Source organism: Sturnira hondurensis, unplaced genomic scaffold (assembly GCF_014824575.4).
Source record: "Sturnira hondurensis isolate 20B ecotype Veracruz unplaced genomic scaffold, ASM1482457v3 Scaffold0009244, whole genome shotgun sequence".
In the NCBI taxonomy this organism is placed as follows: domain Eukaryota; kingdom Metazoa; phylum Chordata; class Mammalia; order Chiroptera; family Phyllostomidae; genus Sturnira; species Sturnira hondurensis.
The window spans coordinates 6,208,061-6,235,046 of NW_028081875.1; positions in this window are offsets into that span (position 1 = coordinate 6,208,061).

The following is a 26,986-nucleotide window of genomic DNA, read 5'->3' on the forward strand; positions in this document are numbered from 1 at the left end:
CCGAACAGCTGAGACAATGAGACAAATTTCACTTTGCTACTCCAGAGAATTTGCAAGTCATTGTATATTTCTATTATTATTATTATTTTTCATTATTCTTACATCTTTCATCTTATTAGTATTTTTTTCTCTTCTCTCTGTTTAGTCTTCTTTATTTGGCTGGTTAAGCTGCATTGTTTGACTGTTTTTTCTTGCTCTCTCTTTCATAGTGTATTTTTTTAATATTTTATTTATTTGTTTTTAGAGAGAGGGGAAAGGAAGGAGAAAGAGTGGGAGAGAAACATCAGTGTGTGTTTGCCTCTCATGTGTCCCCTACTGGGGACCTGGCCTGCAACCCAGGCAGGTGCCCTGACTGGGAACTGAACTGGCAACCCTTTGCTTCACAGGCCAGTGCTCAATTCCATTGAGCTACACCAGCCAGGGCTCATAGTGCATTTTTAATTTACCATTTTTCACTTCACTTGTGTTCCATTAGCACACTACTCTAGGTCCTATATTTTTTATTCTTGTTATCCAGATCACATAGATTCTGTCATATGATTATTGCTGCATTGTTATTGTAAATAATTGCTATTCCATGAAATTGTAAATACTACACAGCACACCTCCCAGATCTTAGCCCACTTCACTGTTTTCTGAACTTTATTACTGTTGTGATTAGCTCTATTCTTTTGCACACTACACCTATTTTCCATCCTTTATACTCACTTTACCTCAGATTCTGACATTCCATTCCATTCTGACATTCCACAAGCTCACTGCTTTCTAGATCCAATTCACAATGCTTCCCTCCTCTAAAAAGAGTGTTATCTTCTTTCCACCCTTACTATACAGTGGCTAGTTGAGTGAAATACCATGGTTAACACTATACATATCCAAAGGATCTCCTATCTCTTCTCTACAGGTTGCTACTTTAAATATCATGAAACACACTCCTGCTGTCTTAAACCATTTTGCCTTCCCTCTACAACGGATCACAAAAAAGAGCTGGTGGAAGCTGTGAACACCAGAATACCTGTTGGAAGAGGATACCCACCGACGAAGAAACCACCATCAGTTAACAATAGAAGAAGGTGAAGGAGGAAGTGGAAGCATCACTAACCTTAATCCAATATCTATCTGGAAATACAACTAAATGGGGGAGAAGTTGTGCAGAACAAAAACTGAACAAGAGCAAGAAGGAATCCTCAAATCCTTGGGAAGAACAAGCTTCAACACACCTGCCCACAACTGCACAACAGAATACAGAGGTAGTAGACAGAGTGGCCCTCAGTTAACCAGGTGGTGGGAAGGACCAACAAAAGAAAGACCCAACAACAATCAAAACCTGATGAGGTCCACAGAGCCATCATAAATGACAGCCCAACATGCAGAGCTCAGGAAATAAAAAAGACTACACCACTGAATCTCACAAGTCTCCTACCATAAAAGTTCACGTAAGAAACCCAGGGAGTCAGAACAGATAAATTTAAGAAGCTGAGGCTGAAAGAAGAGCCTCACAAACAATGGTAAGACAAATAAACAATCCCCAAATGAAAGGAAAGAAGGAAGCCTCAGAGAGAATGCTAAATGAAATAGAGGCAACTCAACTATCAGATATTGAGTTCAAAGCAATGGTCATCAGGAAGCCCAATGAGCTCACAGAGAATTACCAAAAACTATAGGGAAACTACAATGAACTCACTGCAAACTATATCAACATGAAAAAGGAAAAAGAAACTGTCAACAAGGACTTACAGGAAATGATTAATACAATTTCTGAACAAAAGAACACAGTGGAAGGAATCAAAAGCAGGACTGATGAAGCATAACATCAGCTCAGCGAGTTGGAGGACAAAGTAGAAAAAATACCCAGAAAAAGCAAGAAAAGGAAAAGAGGCTCAGAAAGAATGAAGAGCTATTAAGAGAAATGAAGGACAATGTGAAACATACCAATATCTGTATAATAGGCATACTAGGAAAAGAAGAACAGCAAGAAATAGAAAACCTGTTTGAAAAAGTAATGATAGAAAAGTTTCTTAATTTGATGAGAGAAAAATTCACACAAATCCAAGAAACACTCACAATCCCATTCAAGAGGAACCCAAAGAGGCCCACTTCAAGACACATCATAATTAATATGTCAAAATTCCAACACGAAGAGAGAATCTTAAAAGCAACAAGGGTCAAACAGGAAGTAACATACAAGGGAGTCCCAATAACACTAGCAGCTGACGTCTCAATGGAAACACTCCAAGCCAGAAAGGAATGGCAAGAAATATTCCAAGTAATTAGAACCAAAGGCCTGCAACCAAAACTACTCTAGCCAGCAACGATCTCAATTAAAATGGAAGGCCAAATAAGGAGTGTACCAGACAAAAGAAACATCAAAGAATATACCTCCTCCAAACCAGTTCTGCAAGAGATGCTAAAGGGTTTGTTTTAAGGACATGAAGAAAAAAATGAAACAGAGAAGAACACAATTATGAAAAATGCCAATGAATAACTACCTATCAATAATAACACTAAACATAAATGAATTAAATGCCCCAATCAAAAGAATAGCTGAATGGATAAGAAAACATGACCCACACATACACTGCCAACAAGAGACCCACCTCAGCACAAAAGACCTACGCACACTGAAAGTGAAAGGCTAGAAACAAATATCCCAAGCATATGAACAAGAAAAACAAGCCAGGGTAGCAATACTTATTTCAGACAAAATAGACTTCAAAAAAAGGCCCATAAAGAGAGACCTAGAAGGTCACTTCATAAGGGAAGAATCCACCAAGAAGACATAAAAATTGTAAACATATATGCACCCATCATAGGAGCACCCAAATATATAAAGAAAATCCTAGAGGACTTCAAGAAAGATATTGACAGGAACACAATTACAGTAGGGAATATCAATACCCCACTGTCAAAAATGGACAGATCTTCAAAACAAAATATTAACAAAGATATTGTGGCATTGAACAATGCCCTAGCTGAAATGGACTTAACTGATACGTATATGTAGAACCAAAAAAGTAAAATGCACATTTTTTTGAAATGCACAAGAAAGATTTTCAAAGACAAACTACATGATAGAACACAAAACAAGCCTCAACAAGTTCAAGAAAATTGAAATCATACCAAGCATTTTCTCCAACCACAAAGGACTGAAACTAGAAACCAATCACAAAGAAAAAAACCCCAAAACCCAACATCATGGACATTTGATAGCATGCTATTAACCAATGAATGGGTCAAGAATGAAATTAGGGAAGAAATCAATAAGTTTCTGGAAATAAAGGGAAATGAACTCAACAAACCAAAACTTTCAGAACACAGCAAAGGCAGTCCTAAGAGGGAAGTTCATAGTGATACAGGCCTAGCTAAAAGAGATAGAAACATTTCAAATAAACAATCTAACCCTACACCTACAAGAGCTCGAGGAACAACAAAAAAGACAGCCCAGATCAAGTAGAAGGTAGAAAATAACTGAGATCAGAGCAGAATTAAATGACAAAGAGGCTAAAAGCACAATTCTAAGGATCAATAAATCCAGGAGCTGGTTCTTTGAAAAGGTAAAAAAAAAAAAATCAATAAGCCTTTAAGCAGACTCATCAAGAAAAAAAGAGAGAGGACCCAAATAAACACAACCAGAAATGAAAGAGGAGAGATATCAAAGAAATACAAAGAATTGTAAGAAATTATTGCCAAAAAACTATATGCCAAAAAAATTGTAAACCTAGGTGAAATGGAGAAATTTTTAGAAAAACATAACCTTCCAGAACTCAATGAGGAAGAAACAGAAAGCCTGAACAGACCAATTACAGCCGATGAAACTTAAACAGTAATTAAAAAGCTCTGACACACGAAAGCCCTGGGCTAGATGATTTCACAGAAGAATTTTTACAAAGTATTAAAGGGAAAGCTAACCCCATCCTCCACAGATAATTCCAAAAAATTCAAGAAATTGGAAGATTCCCAAATTCTTTTTATGAATCCAGTGTAATCCTAATCCCAAAACCAGATAATGATACAACAAAGAAAGAAAACTTTTGGACAATGACTGATGAACATAGATGCAAAAATCCTCAACAAAATATTGGCGAGCGGTATCCAGCAATACATTAAAATGATGATACACCATGATCAGGTGGAATTCATCCCAGGGATGCAAGATGGTACAATATTTACAAATCAATAAACATAATATACCACATAAACAAAATGAAACACAAAATTACACGGTATATCAATACATATGGAAAAAGCACTTGATAAGGTACAGTGCCCATTTGTGAGAAAAACACTCAGCAAAGGGGAAGTAGAGGGAGCATTCCTCAACATAATAAAGTTCATATATGAGAGACCTACAGCCAACATTATACTCGATAGACAAAAACTTAGGGCTTTCCCGCTAAGTCTAGGAACAAGACAAGGATGCCTGCTTTCACCACTCCTATTCAACATAGTACTGAAAGTCCTAGCCAAAGCAATCAGACAAGAAAAAAATTAAAAAGCATTGAAACAGGAAAGAAAGGAGCAAAATTGGCATTGTTTGCAGATGTCATGATAGTGTACATAGAAAATCTTATAGACTTCACCAAAAAATTACTTGACCTAATAAATGAATTTGGCAAAACAGCAGGATACAAAGTCAATACTCAGAAATCAAAGACATTTTGAACACCAACAATAAAATATCAGAAACACAAATCAGGGAAAAAACCCATTTGATATACCAATAAGAAAAGTAAAGTACCTAGGAATAAACCTAACCAAGGAAGTAAAAGACCTGTATGCAGAAATCTATACAACACTGAGGAAAGAAATTGAGGAATACACAAACAAATGGAAGCATGTACCATGTTCATGGATTGGAAGAATTAACATCATCAAAATGTCCATAGTATCCAAAGCACTTTATAGATTCAATACAATCCCTGTTAAAATACCAATGACATATTTCACAGATAGAGAACAAACATATCAGAAATTTATATGGAATCATAAATGACCCTAAATAGCTGCAGCCATTTTGAGAAAGAAGAAGAAAGCAGGAGGGATAACAATACCTGATATCAAACTATATTTCAAGGCCACTGTAATCAAAACAGCTTGGTACTGGCATAAGAACAGACACATAGACCAATGGAACAGAACAGAGAGCCCAGAAATAAACCCAACTCTCTACAGTCAATTAATATCTGACAAAGGGGACAGTAACATAAAATGGAGTGAAAATAGCCTCTCCAACAAATGGTGTTGGAAGAACTGGACAGCTACATGCACAAAAAAAAATATGTAACTCAATCACCAACTTACACCATACACCAAAATAAATTCAAGGTGGATAAAAGACTTAAATATATGTCATGACACCATAAATGTCCTAGAAGAGAACATAGGAAAATCTCAGACATTCCACACAGCACCATCTTCACTGATATGTTCCCCACAGCAAGGGACATAAAAGAAAGAATAAACAAATGGGACCTCATCAAATTAAAAAGCTTCTGCAGGTTAAAGAAAACAGCATTAAAATAAAAACAGAACCAACTATATGGGAAAACATATTTACGAATGATACCTCAGACAAAGGTTTGATCTCCAATATATATAAAGAATGCACACGACTCCACTCCAAGAAGGCAAAAAAAAAAAAAAACAATTAAAAAATGGGCAAAAGATTTAAACACACACTTCTCCAAGGACATACAGAGGGCTCAGAAACATATGAAAAGATGCTCAGTATCACTAGCCATCAGAGAGATGCAAATTGAAAGCACAATGAGATACCACCTCACTCCAGTCAGAAGGGCCATCATAAACAAGGCAACACACTAGTGTGGAGAGGATGCAGAGAATAGGGGACCCTAGTTCACTGTTGGTGGAAATGCAGATGGGTGCAGCCACTATAAAAAACATTATGAAATTTTCTGAAGAAACTGAAAATGGAACTGTCTTTTGACCCAGAAATTCCACAGCTGGGATTATACTCTAAGAGTCCTGAAACACTAATCCAAAAGAACCTATTCACCCCAGTGTTCATAGCAGCACAATTTACAATAGCCAAGTGCTGGAAGCAATCTAAATGCCCATCAGTAAATGAATGGATCAAAAAACTATGGTACATGTACACAATGAAATTCTATGCAGCAGAAAGAAAGAAGGAGCTCCTACTTTTTGCAACAACATGAATGGAACTGGAGAGCATTATGCTAAGTGAAATAAGACAGGTGGTGAGGGACAAATACCATATGATCTCACCTTTAACTGAAACATAATCAACAAAAAAAATGCATGCAAAATATAACCAGTCATTGAAATTAAGAACAATCTAATAGTCAGAGGGGAAAAAGGAAGGGACAGAGGGGAGAAGGGTTTTCAGTAATTACTATGAAGGACACATGGACAAAACCAAAGGGAAGGTGGAAGCAAGGGAGGTGGGTGGCTTTGGCTGGGGTAGGTAGCAGTGGTGGGGAGAATATGCAGACAATTGTAATTGAACAACAGTAAAGTAATTACAAAAACAAACAAAAAAAACAACAAAAAAGAAGCTGATATTAACTTGACAAAACAAAAACTGTATCATGTCACTTGTATGTGGAACATAACAGGAAAAGAAAAAAGTTGAGCTCATTGAAGCAACAAGTAGAATGAATGGGGTACTAGGACCTCAGGGGTAGATATAGGGAGATAGATGTTTATCAAAGGGTACAAAATTTCAGTTATACTGGGGGTCTAATGTAAAACATGGTGATTAAAGCTAATAATATAATGTTAAATACCTAAAATTTTCTGAAAGTAGATCTTAAGCATTTTCACAACAACAAAAAAGGTAACAATGTGTAGTGATAAATGTGTTAATTAGCTTGATTGGGATAATCATTTCACAATATACATGTATCAAATCACCACATTGTACACTTTAAGTATATACACACATATTTGTCAATTATACTTCAATAAATATGAAAGGAAGAAAAGAAGAAAAGGGGAAACTAATGCTATTGGGAAAGTTCCTTACCTCAGCAACCAATAAGGTTATAAATAAATGGAACAACAAATCAATGTTATTCTCTCTTTTTCTCTCTCTCATCAATAAACTTTTTAATCAATTTTTTAAAAAAGCTTCCCAGCCCTTTAGAAAGTCCACTCTTCCACTTGCACCAATTCTGGGTAGCAGCAACCTGAGTTATCTACCCTTGGCTGCTGGATCTGAGGGGTGGGATTGAATCTTAAAAAGCTTCAAGGAGGAAGTAACTCTCTCTAGTTTTTCTCAGTATAGTATGAAAAGCAGTGGAAGGCTGGAAACCCAAATGGAAACAGCAGATGTGAAAACTGTCTGTGAACCTCTCACCAGAAGGGAATAGGAGTTGCATAGTAAGGCTGTTGCCCACTGCCTTCAAGCAACAGTTGGAGAAGTGCCATTGGTCACCTGCAGTTTTCAAAGCCCTCTCCAGGGCATTTCCTTAAACGATCTTCTGTACAATTGCTTAAGCAAGCATTATTCCATTGTACAGATGAAAAGACTGAGCTCCTCAGTCTTTTAGACAATCCGGGTCTAAAAGAGTTGACATAATTTGTTTTCATTTCCTTTACCTTAATCTTCTCTTTGCTCTTATTTACATGAAGTTTGCACGCTGCTAGGGAAACAGAGCCCAGGTAACCACCAGCATAGTACAAAACTAAAGACAGAAGGAACAAGTGCATCTCTGCTTAATGTCCCACTTGAACATTGCCTGGTGGGGGACCAGGAGCATTCCTGCTATTACTTTCTTTGAGCTTGAATAATATGTGGGTGGGCTGCTTTTTGTAGCATGGTGTTCTCTCCCTTGGTAGAAATAGTCATTGGTATTAGGGCAGTGGTTGCCTGTGATAGATATCGGACAATTAAGGGGAGAGGAAATGACTTATCATTGTCCATTATCTCTGGGGAACCCAGAATGATAATAAAGAGTTCATCATCTCGGGTATCTTTTTCTGATGAGAAACACCATATTTCTAAAATGAGTATGATCCTTTCAATTTTTTCAGAGATAAGACAACTTCTTACATTTTCATCTCCACAGCTACCTTGGGAAGTTGGTATTGTTACTATAGCTATCCACAGAGAAGAAATTGAGGCATTGTAAAGCAGAAACTGACTAGATGTTCTCCCTAAGTAGTCAAGAAAACTACTTTTCCCAGACCTCTTTGTAATTAGGATGTGGTCATATGTTTGGGTCTTGGCCAATGGACTATGGGTAGAAGTAATAGAACTCACCTAAGGCCGAGTCAAATGGTCTTCTATGCAATCTTCCATGCTCTCTTTTTTAACTGATAGTCCCATTAAATAAAGAAAGTTCAGTAAAGGAAACCCTTGAAAATAGAAGACCCACCACATGAAGGAAAACTGGATTGCTGCATCATGATGTGGAAAGCCACCTTGACCTTCATTGTACTGCAATATGAGTGAGAAATGAATATCGATGATGTGAAGTTGTGAGATGTGAAGGGGTTTTTTTTGCGATTCAAGCATTGCCTAGCTTAGCATAACTCACACATAGTGATTGGCTCAAGGTCACCCATGAGTGACACTTAGGTTATACCATCATCCTGTAACTCCTGCTGTGTATCCCTTAAATAGAATCAGGAAATTCTGTCTCTAATTTCTTTGCTAGATTATCCTGAAGACTGAGGACTGAAATCATCTGATGCTCAACACCACACATTTCTGGAGGTTGATGTTAGCTATTTCCTGGAACTTCAGCTAGTGCTATTGGTCAGAAAACCTAAACAAAGCTTCTCCGTGTAATCTCTCTACTTCCCCACAACACAGTGACTGGGTTCCATGAGCAAGCATCCTTAGATGATCAAGTGGAAGCTGTATCACTTTTTGCGACTTAACCTTGAAAGTCACATAGGATCACTCCCAACATAGTCACAAAGTCCACCAGGTCCAAAAAAAAAAAAAGCATAAATACCACATCCCAGAGGGAGGGATGTCCATGGGGCATTTTAGGGTTGCAGCCATTTTAGGAAACACAGTCTGCCATCATGGCTAACCAAGACACAGTAATAAGAAAAAGCCTGGTACAGAGGCTTTGGTCACATTTATCTTTTTTATTATTGTTGTTTAAGTACAGTTGTCTCCATTATCTATCATTTCCCCTTTTAAGAAGATTTTTAGGTGTGTATGAATAAATTTTCTTTAAATAGTTACAAAAAAATTGTTGAAAATAATTTCCTCCAAAGAATAAGACTGGAAATGCAGAAAGAAAGAAAAGCTCATTTTTCATTTTTTAACTTTTTACTGTTTGGATTTTTAGCATGTATTTCTGTTATTTTCACAATACTAAATAGGATTTTAAAGTGATGAATAGGGATAGTCTGAGTTGATTATACACATTTTTCTTTTTCTTCTCTTCAAATCATTAGATTATTTTTGAGGCCAACCAAGTGATGCAAATGAGGAAAAGGAACATTTTTTTTTATTTTCAATTGAGATGTCAATTTTCATTTTGTACTCACTAGATAACAATTTGGCACAATCAGAATCACATTTGCACATGCAGGAAATTCTTAATTTCTCTGCATCTGTGATTATTCATCCTGGTTGCACACTCCAATCACACAGAGAGCTTTATTTAAAAAAAGAAAAAAGGTTCCTAGGCGGCCCTACTTCTGACCTATAAATCACAACCTCTGAGATAGGCACCCAGGAATCTTTATGTGAAAGCTCTCCCACAAGATTCTAATACTGTCAACCTAGCCCTAGATTTTTGAACTTGCCTTGGGGAAGAAAACATCTGGTGGTCCTGCCTTCAAGACCCCAGCCTTGCTATTTCAGGTATGGGCCACTTGTTAGGAATGCAGATTCTCAGGGCCCATCTCAAAGTCACCAATTTAAAATCTACAATGTAGAAAGATTTTTAGGTGATTCCTAGACATGTTGAAATTTGAGAAGCATTGGTCAAAAGGATATAATCCCAAGAACAGGGAGCAAAACAGACAAAATCCCCCATCTTCATAAGGCTTATTTCACATGGGGGAGATAAACAGTAAACAATGAGTAATAAGCATAATATTTTCTATTTATTAATTATTTAAATCTGGTAGATAAAACTGGCGATTTTGAAAATAACCTATAAAGTAGATTGTTTTCCTTAAATTATAAAATAGCTTTTAGATGTCGATAAGTCCCAGGGAAGGGGAAAGGGAGTGTAGGGATAAATTTGCATCTTCAGAGCAGGAAAGACCTCACTGAAAAGATAACATTTAGTTAAAAGCTTGAAGGAGGCAAGGGAAGTTTTCTTGCAGAAATCTAGTGAAGAAAATTCCCAACAGAGGAAACAGATGGTGCAAAGGCCCTTCTAGGCAGATAGAGCCTGGAGAGGGGGCAGAGAATCTGGGCATTGTGAAGATTTTGTCTTCTATGCATGAGATAGGAAACCTGGGTGGGTTTTGAGGAGCGGTGACATGATCTAACTTATGTTATCAAAGTATCCCTTTGACTTCTGATTTGGAAATATACTGAGAGGGGCAGTTGTAGAAACAGTGACCCTAATCACAAAGCTATTGCAATAATCTAGGGGAGAGACAATGGTGGCCCAGGAGGGTCACCTGCAGGAGGCAGCAGAGGAGACTGTGAGAACTGGTCAAAGGCCCACATCTGTTCCAGCCCCCTCTCCCTACCTCCAGAAGTTAGGGACAAAAATGGCATTGTCGATGATGCTTCAACAGTGTCATGTGAACCACAGGGGAAAAGCTATGCAAACCAGTAGGAGAGCTAAACTTGTGTTTCATTTTCCTCGGGTCTGCATCAGAGCCTGCTGCTCACAAAAACACCATCTGACTGTGTCATTTGCAAAGGTTAATGTCCCATGCTTTTTTTACTGTTCTATATAAAGCACCATAATCATCACCAATGGTGGAAATAAGAGTCCTTGTAAAGCACAGGAGTCATAAAAAACACAGTTTAGTTTCCAGCGAGGTTTGTAAAAATATCCTAGGTGGCTGACATGCTATTTCTCTTTTTCCTCATTCATGAGATGAATGATAGTCATTAATCTTTATCATTAAATATAATTAAGTAAAACAATTCTGGTGAGGAGCAGGCCTGAAGGAAAAGGCAGAAGGAAGGGGAGGGAGAGGAAGCATCTCCATCGAGTTCTTCTGACCATCACATGAATCATCTAACTGCCCATACAAAAGCACTAAAATGTTCTTTCCCTCGGGTTCACCCTAGTCCAAACTCAAAATCTCCTTACCACCATGGCACATCCTGGTAATTACTAGAGTCCTCTTGCTTAACACCTTGAGGGGACGAATTGACAAGAGGAACACTTCCAGAGAGACCACAGGAACTGATGGATACCAAAGAGCAGCGATCATTTTGAAGGAATTGGAGGGACATATATTTACCAAAGTGAAATGGGATGAGACTGTCCATGACAAGGGGACAATACAGATCTCGTGTTACAAGAACTTTAATTGTACATACTCATAGGTACTTACAAATGGACTAATTCATTTTACCCACTGATAAGGAAACAAAAGCCTGGGAAAGGAATGACTTGCTAAAGGTGACACTGTGGATTGGTACCAGAACAATAAATTAAATACAGAGTCCCTTGTCTCACAACACCAAGTTGATCTTAACAGTTCAGGACTAACTTCTTTAGGCACTAATTAGGAACTTCCTACTCTATTACCTGTCAAAACTAGTGCTTCCCTGGGGGAACCCTAAATACAAATCCTGACACATAGTGTTAATCCTTCACCTTTTATCAAGAGGTAATTTGAGAAAATTACATATAATATCAAGGCTCCCACTCCTTTTTTCTGATACAATCTTCTCTTCTTCTCTTGGAGCAAATAGAGTTTGTCTTCTGCACAGCTTTCTTTACCTTCCTCAAGACCAGTTGCTTACTCAGATTTTATTACCCCTGATCATTCATCTCCCTGCCTTCTAATTCTACTTGGAAGGGCTACTGTGGTGAGACATAAGAGGATAGCCATGCTTTTGTATGAACAAATAAATATTTTATTTGTCCCCTTCACATTGACAATGACTCTCTCCTCTGAGCCTTCTTCTCAACTAGGCCTCAATCTTGGCCCCTGTGCCTGCCTGGGCCTTCATAGCGTAGTCCAAATAAGAATCCTACTGAATCAGTTTAGAAAAACTTCCCCAACCTTGATATCTGATGACTCTGGCCTACCTTTAGCAAGAATCCTGTTAACTGGGTTTAGCAATAATCTCCCTGCCCTTGATGTCTCCTTTTAGTAATTCTCCATCCACTGATACCTCTCATTCTGTTGTTGGCTACAAATTCTCATCTATCCTTGATGTATTCAGTGTTGAACCCAATCTCTCTCCCCTACTGCTATTGTATTGCCACCTATAGCAATAGTGGTGAATAAACTCTCCCATACTATTTTAATAAGTGTTGGAATAAATTATTCTTTAACAGTGTATATATGTGGGAGAGGTTAGAAGTAAATATACCAAAATATGAATAATGATGACCTCGGGGCTGTATGTATCTTTATAATTTTTGGAACCTGACTGCTCAATCATGAGACTACTTTTCAACTTGAATTTATGCTGATGAACACCACATATTTCACCATTGTCTTCTAAGAGACTGTGCAGTTAGAAAAAGACTTTCTAAGAAGCCCTTTGCTTTAAACTTTATCTGAAATTGAATTGAAAATAAAATGTGCATTCAAATTTTAGTCACTCTTTAAAGTCATCCTTCAACTTCATTATTAGAGAAAAAAGTCAAATTGTCCTTCTCTGGTCACAAACATGTATGACTGCATCAGAATTGAGGCTGCCATATAAAACGATATACACACTTTAGCCTCAAATTAAGAAGGATCCATGTTCACATGAAATTATAGAACATGAATTTCTAGAAGCAGAAGGACCTTACAGGTCACTTAATAGATAAGAAAACCTGGGGCCAAGGCAAGATGAGGTTTCTCATCATTCCTTTTGTTTTCTTTACATTATTTTTAAATTACATAAACAACACCTAAAAGTTGATTTTTTTTAGAAACCTGTGTAAGAAAAAAGGGTCTCACTTCTGATAGTTGTCTATATCAATATGAGTATGCATTATTTTGTTGTTATTTTTGTTGTCATTGGGGTGTGCAGACAAATAAGATTCTAATGTACATTGTTCTTTTAAATGCCTTGTCTAGATGCCCATCAGTAAATGACTGGATCAAAAAGCTATGGTACATTTACACAATGGAATTCTATACTGCAGAAAGGAAAAGGATGGAACTGGAGAACATTATGTTGAGCGAAATAAGCCAAGGGGTGAAAGACAAATACCATATGATCTCACCTTTAACAGGAATCTAAACAACAAAACAAACAAGCAAGCAAAATATGACCAATGACACTCAAATATGGAACAGGCTGACAGGGTCCAGAGAGGAGAGGGGAGAGAATCATAGGGGAAAAGGGGAGGGACTCACATGAATAAGTATAAAGGACACATGGACAATGATTAGGGTGGGGGGCAGAAATGGGAGGGAGGTGGGGAGCACTGGGGGGGCAGGGCAGGGAATATAAAACAGAAAACTGTACTTGAATAAGAATTAAATTTTAAAAATGCCTTGTCTTAGAGATCTTGCTATGATAAATTATGGATCTACTTCATTATATAAAACAGTTTACATAATCGTTACCCTGTTGATAGTTAAGTTGGTTTCAACATTTAGCTATTACCCCCTAAAATGCTTCATCTTATGTCCAAAACTCAACTCTTGATGACCTCGCCACCCCCCACTTACCCCAGAAAGGAACCCTACTCCACCCTTGGTCTTCCTTATCTCAGTGACAGCCAGGTTCCTCAGGCCAAAACCTTGTAGTCAGCCTTGACATGCATATTCAACGTTAGGAAATCACGAGGGTTCTATCTGCATGACACAACTTGACCACCTTTAGCCCTTCTATTGCTCTCGCTCTTGTTCAGTCCAGGAGCAAAATCTTCTTTATAGGTGCTTTTGCCTTTCCCCTCTTGTTCCTACCAAATATTTTCTACACAGCTGCCAGGAGGATTCTGGAAATATATAAATATGTAAATCAGGTGGTCTACCTTGCTCAAAATCTTACAAAGCTCCCCATGTCATGTACAGAGTGACCCAAAGTTCTTACAATGTCCAATAAGTCCCCTATGTTGGGTATCCTGTTATTGACACTGATTTCCTTTTCTATTTTTCTCCCCTGACTCCAAGTCCTTGCTATTTCTCAAATATGTCAAGCACACTCCCACTTCAGGGAATTTTCCCCTGAATATGCTGTTCCCCAAACACCTGCATAACTCCTTCCCTCACTTTGCTCCTTCCCTCACTTTATAATGAGGTCTCTCTTGACCACCTTATTTAATGATGAAGACTGCTCCCCACTTCTAAACTCCACTCTGGGTACTTATGATTCTCCTGATGGAGTTCAGGTCACACTACCCCCCAGTATGGCACCTTGGCATCTTAAATATTTTAAACAAAAGAGTTTGAGAAAACAACAGAAGCAGAATATTATTCTGACTCCCCCTACCTTTCTCCCTTGAGTAGCTGGTAAAACCCTTCCTACACCTAGATGAAAGAGCATTCTTTCTCTGAAGAGAAGAGGATGCTGAGAAGAATCTGAATACACAGGCCTTGCCAGGTCTCCCCCAATTTATTACATTCACCTCATATTCCTTAATTTGTCATATCCTCCAAAACTGCTTACTCATCATCAAACCTAGCATAAAAATACTCAAGTCTAATTGGTTCCTCAGGTCTTTACTTCCTTATGAAGGCTGCTGTGTCACATAAAATTTACATTAAATGAATATGTATGCATTGTCAGTTTAATTTTCAGACCCAGCCAGGGACCCAACAAGAGTTGAGTAAAAGTTTTCCTCCTTTACACTCCTTTATACTCATTATCTTCTAACATTCTAGAGAATTTATATATTCCATATGTTAATTATTTCTTGTCTCTCTACCCCATGAGAATACAAGTTCCTTGAAGGCAGGGATCTTTGCTTAGTATAGTTTGTTTACTGATTCACCCCAAGTATCTCTCAGTTTGGGATACAGTAGGTGCTTTATGAATATTTGGTGCATGAATTAATGTTTTCATTATTATTTACTTGCATGTTTGTGAATCTTTCTTAGGAAATATACTTATAAGTAAAATTGCTAGGTCAAATATGCATGCATGTAAAATTTTAATAGACACTACCAAATTGTACTCCAAAAATAAGGAACAAATTGACACTTCCAATGTCAATGCATGGGAGTCTTTGCTTCCCCACCTTGAATGTTAACTGATAAAAATCCTTATGTAGCTTTAATGTGGGTTTTTCACCCATATCCTAGTGAGGTTGAACATTTAGTCTTATATTTATTGACAACCTGTATTTCCACTTCTCTGAACTTACTGTCTTTTAGTATTTGCAACAGCTTAAAAAATTAGAATATTATACTTTTTCAGAAAAAAATTGTCCAAGAATGTGCAAAAGGGATATGTGGGTGTCCTTTCAGTGGCAGATCTGGGCATAGCCTAGAGAACATTCCAGGAATTCTATAATTCTATAGAAGTTTGTGTCTTTGATTGGCTTTCTATTGATTGGTCTTCTTTACATTACTGTAGGGGTAGCAATTAAATGAAAGATAACTGATAGTGCTATAAGTGGTTTTCACCCACAGCAGTGAAAGTGCATTTTGCCCCAGATAGAATAGAACTTTCTGTAACTCAAATTCTGATCTGAGATGAGCTGGAAGGTGGCAACAGAGTAGCAGGGAAGAGACTCCACTTCCCCCTACACATGGGAAAAAACCTGGCTGATCTATGGAGGAACAGAGCAAACAGGCAACACCCCGGCATATATGAAAATAAGATACCAAAAATTATAGCAGACACTGAAAAACCAGAAGGTAAGGAGACTGCTGCAGGAAAATAAGGCCCAGAGAGCAGTGTAAGGACAGGGACAGCCATAACCTCAGGCCCGATGCCTAGCGCTCGGAGCCTGGCACTGGCTCTGGGTCTACCACAGACTCCTTGGGAGTCGTGGCCCTGCCACAGAGTCCTTGGGAGAAGGCTGGGTCAACTGCTCTCTCCCTCCCCGGACAAGCAGGGTTGGAGCAACAACAGCAGAGACCTGGTTGCTTGAAGTTGCAGAGAGGGGAGTAAGGACAAAGAGGCAAACATGCAAGGGCCATGATCACCCGTGGAGCCTGTGGTCTCCAGCTTGGGAGAATTGAGAGTCCCCGAGTGAGGGGCACAGACCCTGATAGTCACTAGTCTGGCTGGAGAACTGGGCTGTACGGAGTGGCAGGCTTACATAGGAGGAATTTCTCAAAAAGTAAATTGTGTGAAGGATTCTCCTGTGACAGCCAATTGTCCTACTTCCCACCCAGCCTGGCACGAGGTTGGGCGGAAGGTTGGGCAATTCCCCCATAGCACTGGGAAGGGTTCCCGCTCAAACCCGCAGAACCCAGGAGGCCTGGCGGGGTGCATGCACGCACCTTCATCCCAACACACAGTGATAACCCCCTGGGAAAGAGCGCTCTGAAGAAGACCTGGATACCCTACATAAGGTGAAAAGGACAGGTGCCAGACTAGCTCTTGGGAAAGTGCTTGCAAAGGCCATGCCAATTGACCCTCAACCTGCTGCAGTGAGCAACCAGAAAAGCTGGTTTGGCAAGATTGAAACCAACAAGAGGTGCTTTTGGGGGGTGGGGGGGTCTTTTTTATTTTTTTATAATCTTTAATTTTTTTCAATTTTATTATTGTTTTATCTTTCAATGCCTTTTCCCTCTTTTTTCTTTCTTGTTTTATTCCTCCTTCCTTTCCGAGCAATTTCATTTCTTCCTCCCTTCTCCTGCTTTTTTAAAAATATATCCATAAGTGAGACAAAATAACTTGGAACTCTGAAAGGACCAGAGTTGGACCCGAAGAGGGGGCATCCCAACAGTTGAGACAGTGAGACAAATTTCACTTTGCTATTGCAGAGAAACTACAAGTTACTGCATATTTGTATTATTGTTTTTTCATTATTCTCACATATTTTATTTTAATAGTATTTTTGTATTCCTCTTCTTTCTGTATACTCCTCTTTGCTTGGCTCCTTATACTGTATCACTTGACAGGTTTCCCCTGTTCTCTCTTCCACAGTGTATTGCTAATTTACTATCCTTCATGTAATTTATGTTCCTTTAGCACTCTACTCAAAGTTCTATACCCCCTATTCATGTTATCCAGATCACATAGATTCTGTCATATTGTTACCAAACAGGGGTCCAAGGGGGGGCAATACTTGGCCCACTGAGGGATGCCAAAAACTGCTTCAGAAAACAGAGGCCCCTCCCAAGGACAGTATACTAATATCTATTGGGCTCTTCTGTCCGCTGCCAATTGGAAAGACATCTCTCAATGCCAGAGATTTGTGAAAAGGAAATGAAATGTTTATTTAATGCTATTCAGGGCTAATGCCTTCCTTAAAATATCAAAGTCTTTAAGGGTATACACCTACACACACACACACATACATACACACACACAGTGCTCCCTTCTCCCATTGTCCCAACTCCGGGTACCATAAATCAGAAAAAGAGCACATGTCCATTTTTCAGGTTCCTGGCACTGTGGGCTGTGTCACCTGTCCAGGCAGGATCTCCAATTAATCCAAAGTCATGTGGCACCTTCCACTGGCAAGAGTTCCTTGTACCAAGTTCCAGTCAAAGTTTCTCCTGCTTTCCAGGGCACTTGGCCAAATGGAGTGCCCCAAAGCCATGTGGGCCTCTTCTACCAAAGCTGCAGGGGTCCGCACTCCTCCAAAAGTGCGTGTCTTTCTTCTTCACCTGGCCACAGGGATCTCCATTCTGGCAAAGCTGCGTGGTCTTCCCTTTTTACCTGGGCAAGGGGAGGTCTTAACTCTGTCAAGACCACACAGCTCTCTTTTCCATGACTGCAAGAGGGGGTCCTAACTCTGCTGAAACCACATGGCTCTCTCTCTTTCACCTGGGCAAGTCTGGCCCCATGTCCTAGAGCCAATCCATTCCAAGCTCTCATGCAGGCACTGTCTCAGAGGATCAGCCCCCAGTTATATCCTGGGTAGAAGCCACTCACTTCTCCCTGGCTCAAAACTTGGCCACAGCTATTTAACATATCTATGAAACCAGTTAAAAGTTATAGATATGTTAAATGACTATTCCAGAGTTTAGCTGCAAAACTGTTGCTATGCAAAACAACTCTCAATGGCCCTGCTCCATTTGTCCCTTCCCCCAACTGACATCTGGCGGGGCAGGGAGGGGGGGGGTGAGGACATCTTAATAATATTTCTCTCCAATATTACTATACACTTTGAGTTCTGGACACCATTCCAAATCTTTTTTGGACACCCCCCCTTGTCTGTGCCCTGTATCAATATGATTGTTGCTCTAATATTATTGTAAACAATAGCTGTTCCATACAATTGTAAATACTTCACAACACCCCTCCCACATCTTAGTTCACTTCACAGTTTCCTGAACTCTATTACTGTAGTTGTTAACTCTATTCTGTCTCACATGACACCTATTTACTACCCTTTACTCTCACCTTACCTCAGAATCTGACCTCCCACAACCTCACTGCTTTCTACATTAAACTCACAAGCTTCCCTCCCCAACATGAGTATTATCTTCTTTCCATCCTCCTTAAAAGTGGCTAGTTGAGTGGAAGATAATGATTAACACTACACATACAAAAAAATCTCCTATCTCTTCTCTCCTGGCTGCTACTGTAAATATCATAGAATACTCTCCTGCTGTATTAAACAATTTTGATGTCCCCTCCAACTGATCACACACAAAAAAGAGTAGTTGGGAGTGGTTAACACCAGAATACCCACTGGAAGAGGAAACCAAACAATAAAGGAACCACCAACAGATAACAACAGAAGAAAGTGAAGAAAAGAGTGGAAACCACAAAAACCTGAATCCAGCACCTATCTGAAATTACAACTAAATACTGGAGGAATTACCCAGAAGAAACAACTGGACAAGACCAAAAGAGAATCCTCAAAACCTTGGACACCCAAAAGAACTAGCTTTGACACAACATGCCCTCACCAGCACAACAAATTACAATTGGTGGTGGACAGAGGGACCATCAGTTAACCAGATGGTGGGAAGGACCCAGAAAGAAAGACCCAGCAACAATCAAAACACAAACACAGCGCCAACATAAACATCAGCACAAGAGCAGTGAGCTCAGGAGATCAAGGAGACTACACCAGTGAATCTCACAGGTATTCTAGCATAGAAGTACACACCATGAGCCCATGGACTTAGAACAGATCAATTTAAAAAGCAGAGGCTAATAAGAAGAGTCTCACAAACAATGGGAAGACAAAGAAACAATCCCCAAAAGAAAGAAAAGGAGGAAGCCTCAGAAAGAATGCTAAATAAAATAGAGGCAAGTCAACTATCAGATATTGAATTCAAAGCACTGGTTATCAAGAAGTTCAAAGAGTTCACAATGAGGTACCAGAAACTACAGGGGAACTACAATGAGCTAAATGAAAACTATATCAACATGAAAAAGGAAATAGAAACTATCAGCAAGGGTCAACAGGAAATGAAAAATACAATTTCTGAACTCAGGAAGACAATGGAAAGAATAAACAGCAGGCTCAATGAAGCAGAAGATAGGGTAAGCAACTTGGAGGACAAAGTAGAAAAAAACTATAGAAAGAGCAAGAAAAGGAAAGAGGCTCAGAAAGAGTGAAGAGGGATAAAGAGAAATGCAAGATAATGTGAAACATAATAATGTCCGAATAATAGGGATACCAGAAGGAAAAGGAGAAGAGCAGGGATAGAAAATCTATTTGGAAAAGTAATGATAGAAAACTTCCCTAATTTGGTGACAGAAAAAGTCACACAAATCCAGGAAACACACGGTGTCCCAATCAAGAGGAACCCAAAGAGACCCAGTTCAAGAAACATTATCATTAAAATGGCAAAATTCCAAGACAAAGAGAATCTTAAAGGCAAAAAGGGAGAAACAGGAAGTAACTTACAAGGGAGCCCCAATAAGGTTAGCTACTGACTTCTCAATGGAAACACCTCAAGCAAGAAAGAATGGCAAGAAATATTTCAAGTAATGAGAAACGGAGGCCTGCAACCAAGGCTGCTTTACCCAGCAAGGCTCTCAATCAAGAGAGAAGGCCAAATAAAGAGCTTCCAAGAAAAAAGAAGTCAAAAGAATACACCTCCACCAAGCCAGCTCTGCAAGAAATGCTAAGGAGACTGCTCTAAGGAAAGGAAGGAAAACAAATAGACAAAGAGGAACACAAGTACAAAAATGGCAAAGAATAAGTACCTATCAATAATAACCTTTAATGTAAATGAATTAAATGCTCCAACCAAAAGACATAGAATAGCTGAATGGATTAGAAAGCATGACCCACGCATATGCTGCCTACAGGAGACCCACCTCAGGAGAAAAGACCATCATAGACTAAAAGTGAAAGGCAAGAAATTTTCCAAAGCAAATGGACAAGAAAAAAAAGCTGGGGTATCAATTCTCATATCAGACAAAATAGACTTCAAAAATAAGGCCATAAAGAGAGACCTAGAAGGTCACTTCATAAAACTCAAGGGAAGAATCAACCAAGAAGACATACACATTGTAAATATATATGCACCCATCATAGGAGCACCCAAATACATTAAAAAAATCTTAGAGGACTTCAAGAAAGATATTGATAGGAACACAATTACAGTAGGGGATATCAATACCCCACTGTCAAAAGTGGACAGATCTTCCAAACAAAATATTAATAAAGATATTGTGGCATTGAACAATGCCCTAGCTGAAATTGACTTAACTGATACATATATGCAGAATCAAAAAGCAAAATGCACATTTTTCAAATGCACAAGGAAGATTTTCAAAGAGAAACCACATGATAGGACACAAAACAAGCCTCAAAAAATTCAAGAAAATTGAAATCATACCAAGCATCTTTTCTGACTACAAGAAACAAAACTAGAAACCAACCCAAAGGGTAAAAAACCAAAACACTCAAAATCATGGAGATTAAATAGCATGCTTTTAAACAATGAATGGGTCAAGAATGAAATTAGGGAAGAAATCAAAAGTTTCTGGAAACAAAAGAAAATGAACTCACAACAACCCCAAATTTATGGGACACAGCAAAGACAGTCCTGAGAGGAAAGTTCATAGCAATACAGGCCTACCTAGAAAAGATAGAAACATTTCTAACAAGCAAACTAATGCTACGCCTACAAGAACTCGAGAAACAACAACAAAGACAGCCCAGAGCAAGTAGAAGGAAGGAAATAACCAAGATCAGAGCAGAATTAAATGACATGGAGACTAAAAGCACAATTCTCAACTAATCTAGGAGCTGGCTCTTTAAAAAGATAAACAAAATCAACAAGACTCTAAGCAGGCTCATGAAGAAAAAAAGTTAGAGGACTCAAATAAACACAATCAGAAATGAAAGAGGAGAGATTACAACTGATACCACAGAAATAGAAGGGATTGTAAGAAATTACTATGAAGAACTATATGCCAAAATATTTGAAAACCTATGTGAAACAGACCAACTTCTAGAAAAATATAATCTTCCAAAACTCAATGAAGAAGAAGCAGAAAGCCTGAACAGGCCAATAACAGCTGATGAAATTGAAGCAGCAATCAAAAAACTCCTGATACACAAAAGCCCTGAACCAGATGGTTTCCCAGGTGAATTCTACAAAGCATTTAAAGAAGTGCTAACCCCTGTCCTTCAAAAACTATTCCAAAAAATCCCAAATGATGGAAGACTCCCCAACTCTTTTTATGAAGCCAGCATCATCCTAATCCCAAAACCAGATGAAGACACAACAACGCAAGAAAACTTTAGGTCAATGTTGCTGATGAACATAGATGCTAAAATCCTCAACAAAATATTGGCAAATCACATCCAACAATACATCAAAAAGATCATACACCACGACCAAGTGGGATTCATCCCAGGGATGCAAGGATGGTTCAATATCCGCAAATCAGTAAATGTAATACACCACATAAACAAAAGCAAAGACAAAATCTCATGATCATATCAATAGATGTGGAAAAACATTTGATAAGGTACAGCACCCATTTATAATAAAAACATTCAGCAAAGTGGGAATAGAGGGAGCGTTCCTCAACATAATTAAGGCCATATATGAGAGACCTACAGCCAGCATCATACTCAACAGAAAAAACTACAAGCTTTCCCACTAAGATCAGGAAGAAGACAGTGTTGCCCATTTTCACCACTTCTGTCCACTGAAGTATTGGAAATTTTAGCCACAATACTCAGGCAAGAAACGGAAATAAAAGGCATCCAAATCAGAAAGGAGAAAACAAAACTGTCACTCTCTGAAGAGGATATAATAGTGTATATGAAAAATTCTATGGACTCTACCCCAAAAATGCTCGAACTAATAAATCAATTTAGCAAAACAGCAGGATACAAAGTCAATATCTAGAAATCAAAGGCATTATTGTATACTAACACTGAAACAGCAGAACAGAAATTTAAAAAATCTCATTAGATATAGCAAAAAGGAAAATAAAATACCTAGGAATAAACCTAACCAAGGAAGTAAAAGACATGTATGCACAAAACTACACAATACTGAAGAAAGTAATTAAGGAAGACAGAAACAAATAGAAACATATACTGTGTTCATGGATTGGAAGAATTAATATCATCAAAATGCCCATACTTCCCAAAGCAATTTACAGATTCAATGCAATACCTATTAAAGTACCAATGGCATATTTCACAGACATAGAACAAACACTTCAAAAATTTATATGGAACCATAAACAACCCTGAATAGCTGCCGCAATTTTGAGAAAGAAGAACAAAGTAGGAGGGATCACGAAATCTGATACCAAATTGTATTACAAGGCCACTGTAATCAAAACAGTACTGGCATAAATACAGGCACAAAGACCAATGGATCAGAGAGCCCAGAAATAAAGCCAAGTCTCTATGGTCAATTAATATACAAAAAAGGGGGCAGTAACATAAAATGGAGTAAAAATAACCTCTTCAACAAATGGTGTTGGGAGAACTGGACAGCTACATGCAAAAAAATGAAACTCCAGCACCACCTTACACCATACACCAAAATAAATTCAAGGTGGATAAAAGACTTAAATATAAGCCATGACACCATTAAAGTCCTAGAGGAGAACATTGGCAGGAAAATATCAGATATTTCATACAGCAACACTTTTACTGATACGTCCCCTAGAGCAAGGGACATAAAGGAAAGAATAAACAAATGGGGTCTCATCAAAATAAAAAGCTTCTGCATGGTTAAAGAATACAGTATTAAGGTAAAAAGAGAACCAACTGTATGGGAAAACATATTTGCCAAAAGGTTACCTCAGACAAAGGTTTAATCTCCAAAATATACAAAGAACTCACATGACTCCACTCTAAGAAGACAAATAACTCAATTAAAAAGGGGGAAAAGGACTTGAACAGACACTTCTCCAAGGAAGACATAAAGAGGATCCAGAGACATATGAAAAGATACTCAATATCGCTAGCTATCAGAGACATGCAAATTAAAACCGCAATGACATACCACTTCACACTTGTCAGTATGGCCATCATAAACAAAATAACAAACAACAAGTGTTGGAGAGGTTGTGGAGAAAAGGGGGCCCTAGTTCACTGTTGGTGGGATTGCAGACTGGTACAACCATTATGGAAAACAGTATGGAATTTTCTCAGAAAACTAAAAATGGACCTGCCTTTTGACCCAGAAATTCCGCTGCTAGGATTGTATCCTAAGAACCCTGAAACACCAATCCAAAAGAACCTATGCACACCAATGTTCATAGGAGCACAATTTACAACAGCCACGTGTTTGAAGCAACCTAGGTGTCCATCAGTAAATGAATGGATCAAAAAACCATGGTACATTTACACAGTGGAATTCTATGCAGCAGAAAGAAAGAAGGACCTCCTACCCTTCGCAACAGCATGGATGGAACTGGAAAGCATTGTGCTGAGTCAAATAAGCCAGGCCGTGAAAGAAAAATACCATATAATCTCACCTTTAACAGGAACCTAAACAACAAAGCAAACAAGCAAGCAAAATATGACCAAATATACTGAAATGGAGTACAGGCTGACAATGACCAGAGGGGAGAGGGGAGGGACTTTAGAGGAAACAGGGAAGGGGTTACAGAAACGAGTATAAAGGACACATGGACAAAAACTAAGGGGAGTGGAAATTGGGGGAGAGGTGGGGAGTACTGAGGGGGTGGGCTGGGATGGGAGTAAAAGACAGAAAACTGTACGTGAATAACAATTGAAATAAATAAATTTTTGAAAAATTCTGATTTGAATCTATTTTAACTACTGACTGACACTTTCGGTAATTAATGAGCTAAATAAAATCTTTGACACAGATTCTCTTTATATTTGTATAAGAGTCATGTTTGTAACTTATAATTTTTCTTAAAAAATAATACCTTAGCAGGCTCTCATTAATCAGCCTGAGGAATTCAGATGTTCTTGGTGTTGGAGACCAGAGCAGAAATTTAAAACTACCTACAGCAGTGATAGTAAGAATTAATATTCAGATTCTGACACTTAAAGTAGGATTTGAATTTACAGCAAGATAATGGGCTCTAAATCCAGGCTTTGTGCAGAGAGACCAAGATTTTCTAAATTTCTTTATCTTTATACTTTAATGTACCAAGAGCCTGAAGGACCTAAGGGAAGACCAGGTAGACTGGAAGGGAATCAAGAAGAGTCCCAGCAACCTGCCAAGAGAGGAGAGTGTTTAGTTTAATATATCTGTGTTAAAGGAGTGTAAATTAAGGAGAAAGCAAAAGGCAGCAGGATCCAGACTGTGGAAGGAGATGGCCTCACACCTGCTCCAGCCCTAGTAGGTGTGGGCACAACCAACTCAACCCAGTGTGCAAGGTGGCAGAAGTGCCAGGCAGGAGGAGGAAGGGCTTGAGTCAAACTCTCCCAAGAGAGTAGTCCTTGGCTCCCATTTGGCTACTACTGACAGATTTAGCAAATAAAAGTGCAAGCTGTCCACTTAAATTTGAATTTCAAGTAAATAGTGAATTTTTTTAGTGTGACTATACACCATTCAAAATTTGAAACATGCAATATTTGGAACATACTTATAGTAAAAATTTATTTGTTGTTTATCTGAAATTCAAATTTAACTGGACATCTGGTATTTTATCTGGCAACCCTACCTGTGGCACTCATGGAACCCAGAGTTTCCCACAGCCTCTCTAGGTACAGAGGAACCTGGGTGGCTAGCTGCAAAGCACACAAAAGAGGGAGGAGGACACTTTGGTGTGGAAAAGTAGCTCACTCATAGGTAAAAGCTATAGGATGAGCCACATGATGGGGACATAAATGTGCCACAGGGAGCCATAGTGAGGACAGCAGTGAGGCTTGATGAGCCAGAAAGGGCCATAGGCATTGGCCCAGCTGGGAGAGAAACCAATACTCAAGACATCAAGACAGACCTAAGCCTCAGATGCCAATAGAAACAAAAGATCTGAGCATGGGACAGATGACACTTGAGCAATCCACATTTCATGGACTGAGATGACGTGAGGGACAGCCCAGAAGTTAACAAATGAAATCACTTAATGTACTAGTTCATATTAAGCATACTGGAGTAGAAAAAACTTTGGTGTCCCACTAGAGAAGATAAGATCAAGCATAGGTAAATAAAGTAGAATATATTTTATCTGCACTTCTGAGCATATGGTAATTTTGTGATTCAGCCACACTTGTTTTTGTATAGCATTATTTTATCTTTTTTTCTGATTGATTTGTAAAGGTTTTGTGTAGCCTGGATAGCAATCATTTAGTTGTCATATGTTAAAAATCATCTGGTTATTATATTGTAATTCAATGTTTATATATTACCATTTATTATATAGAAGTTTAAAATTTCATGTAGTCTATCAAAATTTATCAGTTATGCCTGATGCATTTTGTGCCTTGCTCAAAATTTTCCTATCCGAAGATTAACAATATTTCTATATTTTCTTCTAATATTTTACAGTTATAACTTACACATTTTCTTTTACTTTATTGTATATAACATACATCAAATACATATTTATACCTTATAAAGCAAAATCCCTGTAATGTACTTTATCTTATGCTTTTAAAAATCCTAGATTCATGGATTAAGTTAGGGAGAACCAACAAATACACAGTACAGACATATGGTATGCCTCTTCACTAACTTAGAGCTCTAAGTTAGAGATCTCTACTGGTGACATTAATAAGAATTCAGAATTGTTTCATGTAAATCTTGCATATCTCTAGTTACATTTATTACTAGATATTTTATAGTTTTGTGGCTACAGAATATTATTTTGTATTATGTCTAATGTATTATTGCTAAAGCTTGAGAAGTCTTGATTTTTTTATGTTGATCTTATATTAGACCACTTTATAGAAATCCAAGTAGTTTTCATAACTTGTCACTTAATTTTCTTTGATTTTCCAAGGAATCACATCATCTCCAAACATCTCATTTTCACCTCCCTAACTTCATTGGCCTTTAGAATAATGTTTAAGAGTAGTGATGATTGTCTTTGTCTTGTTCCACACATTAAAGGAAATGTTCAAGTATTTAGTAAATACTAAAGATGTTATGCTGAATGTATCAGTAGTTTCCTAACCTCTAATATCAGCAGCTACCTAATAGTAGGTACACTGACTTCTTTCCAAATACCAATGCTTACTGTTTATGCCCGCTTTCTGCTCTTGATGAAAGTATGTGGCAACCAACATGGCTGCTTAACAATACCCCATCAGTCCCTGGACAGATGACTCCAAGGGGCCCTCTCTACTTCCACTACCTCATGCTTGGAACTCTTCTGGAGCCATCATGCAGCTCCCCGGACTAGTTCCACCTTTTAAAGAATCCTCACCTGCATGTGTTTTGATTGGTGAACTCC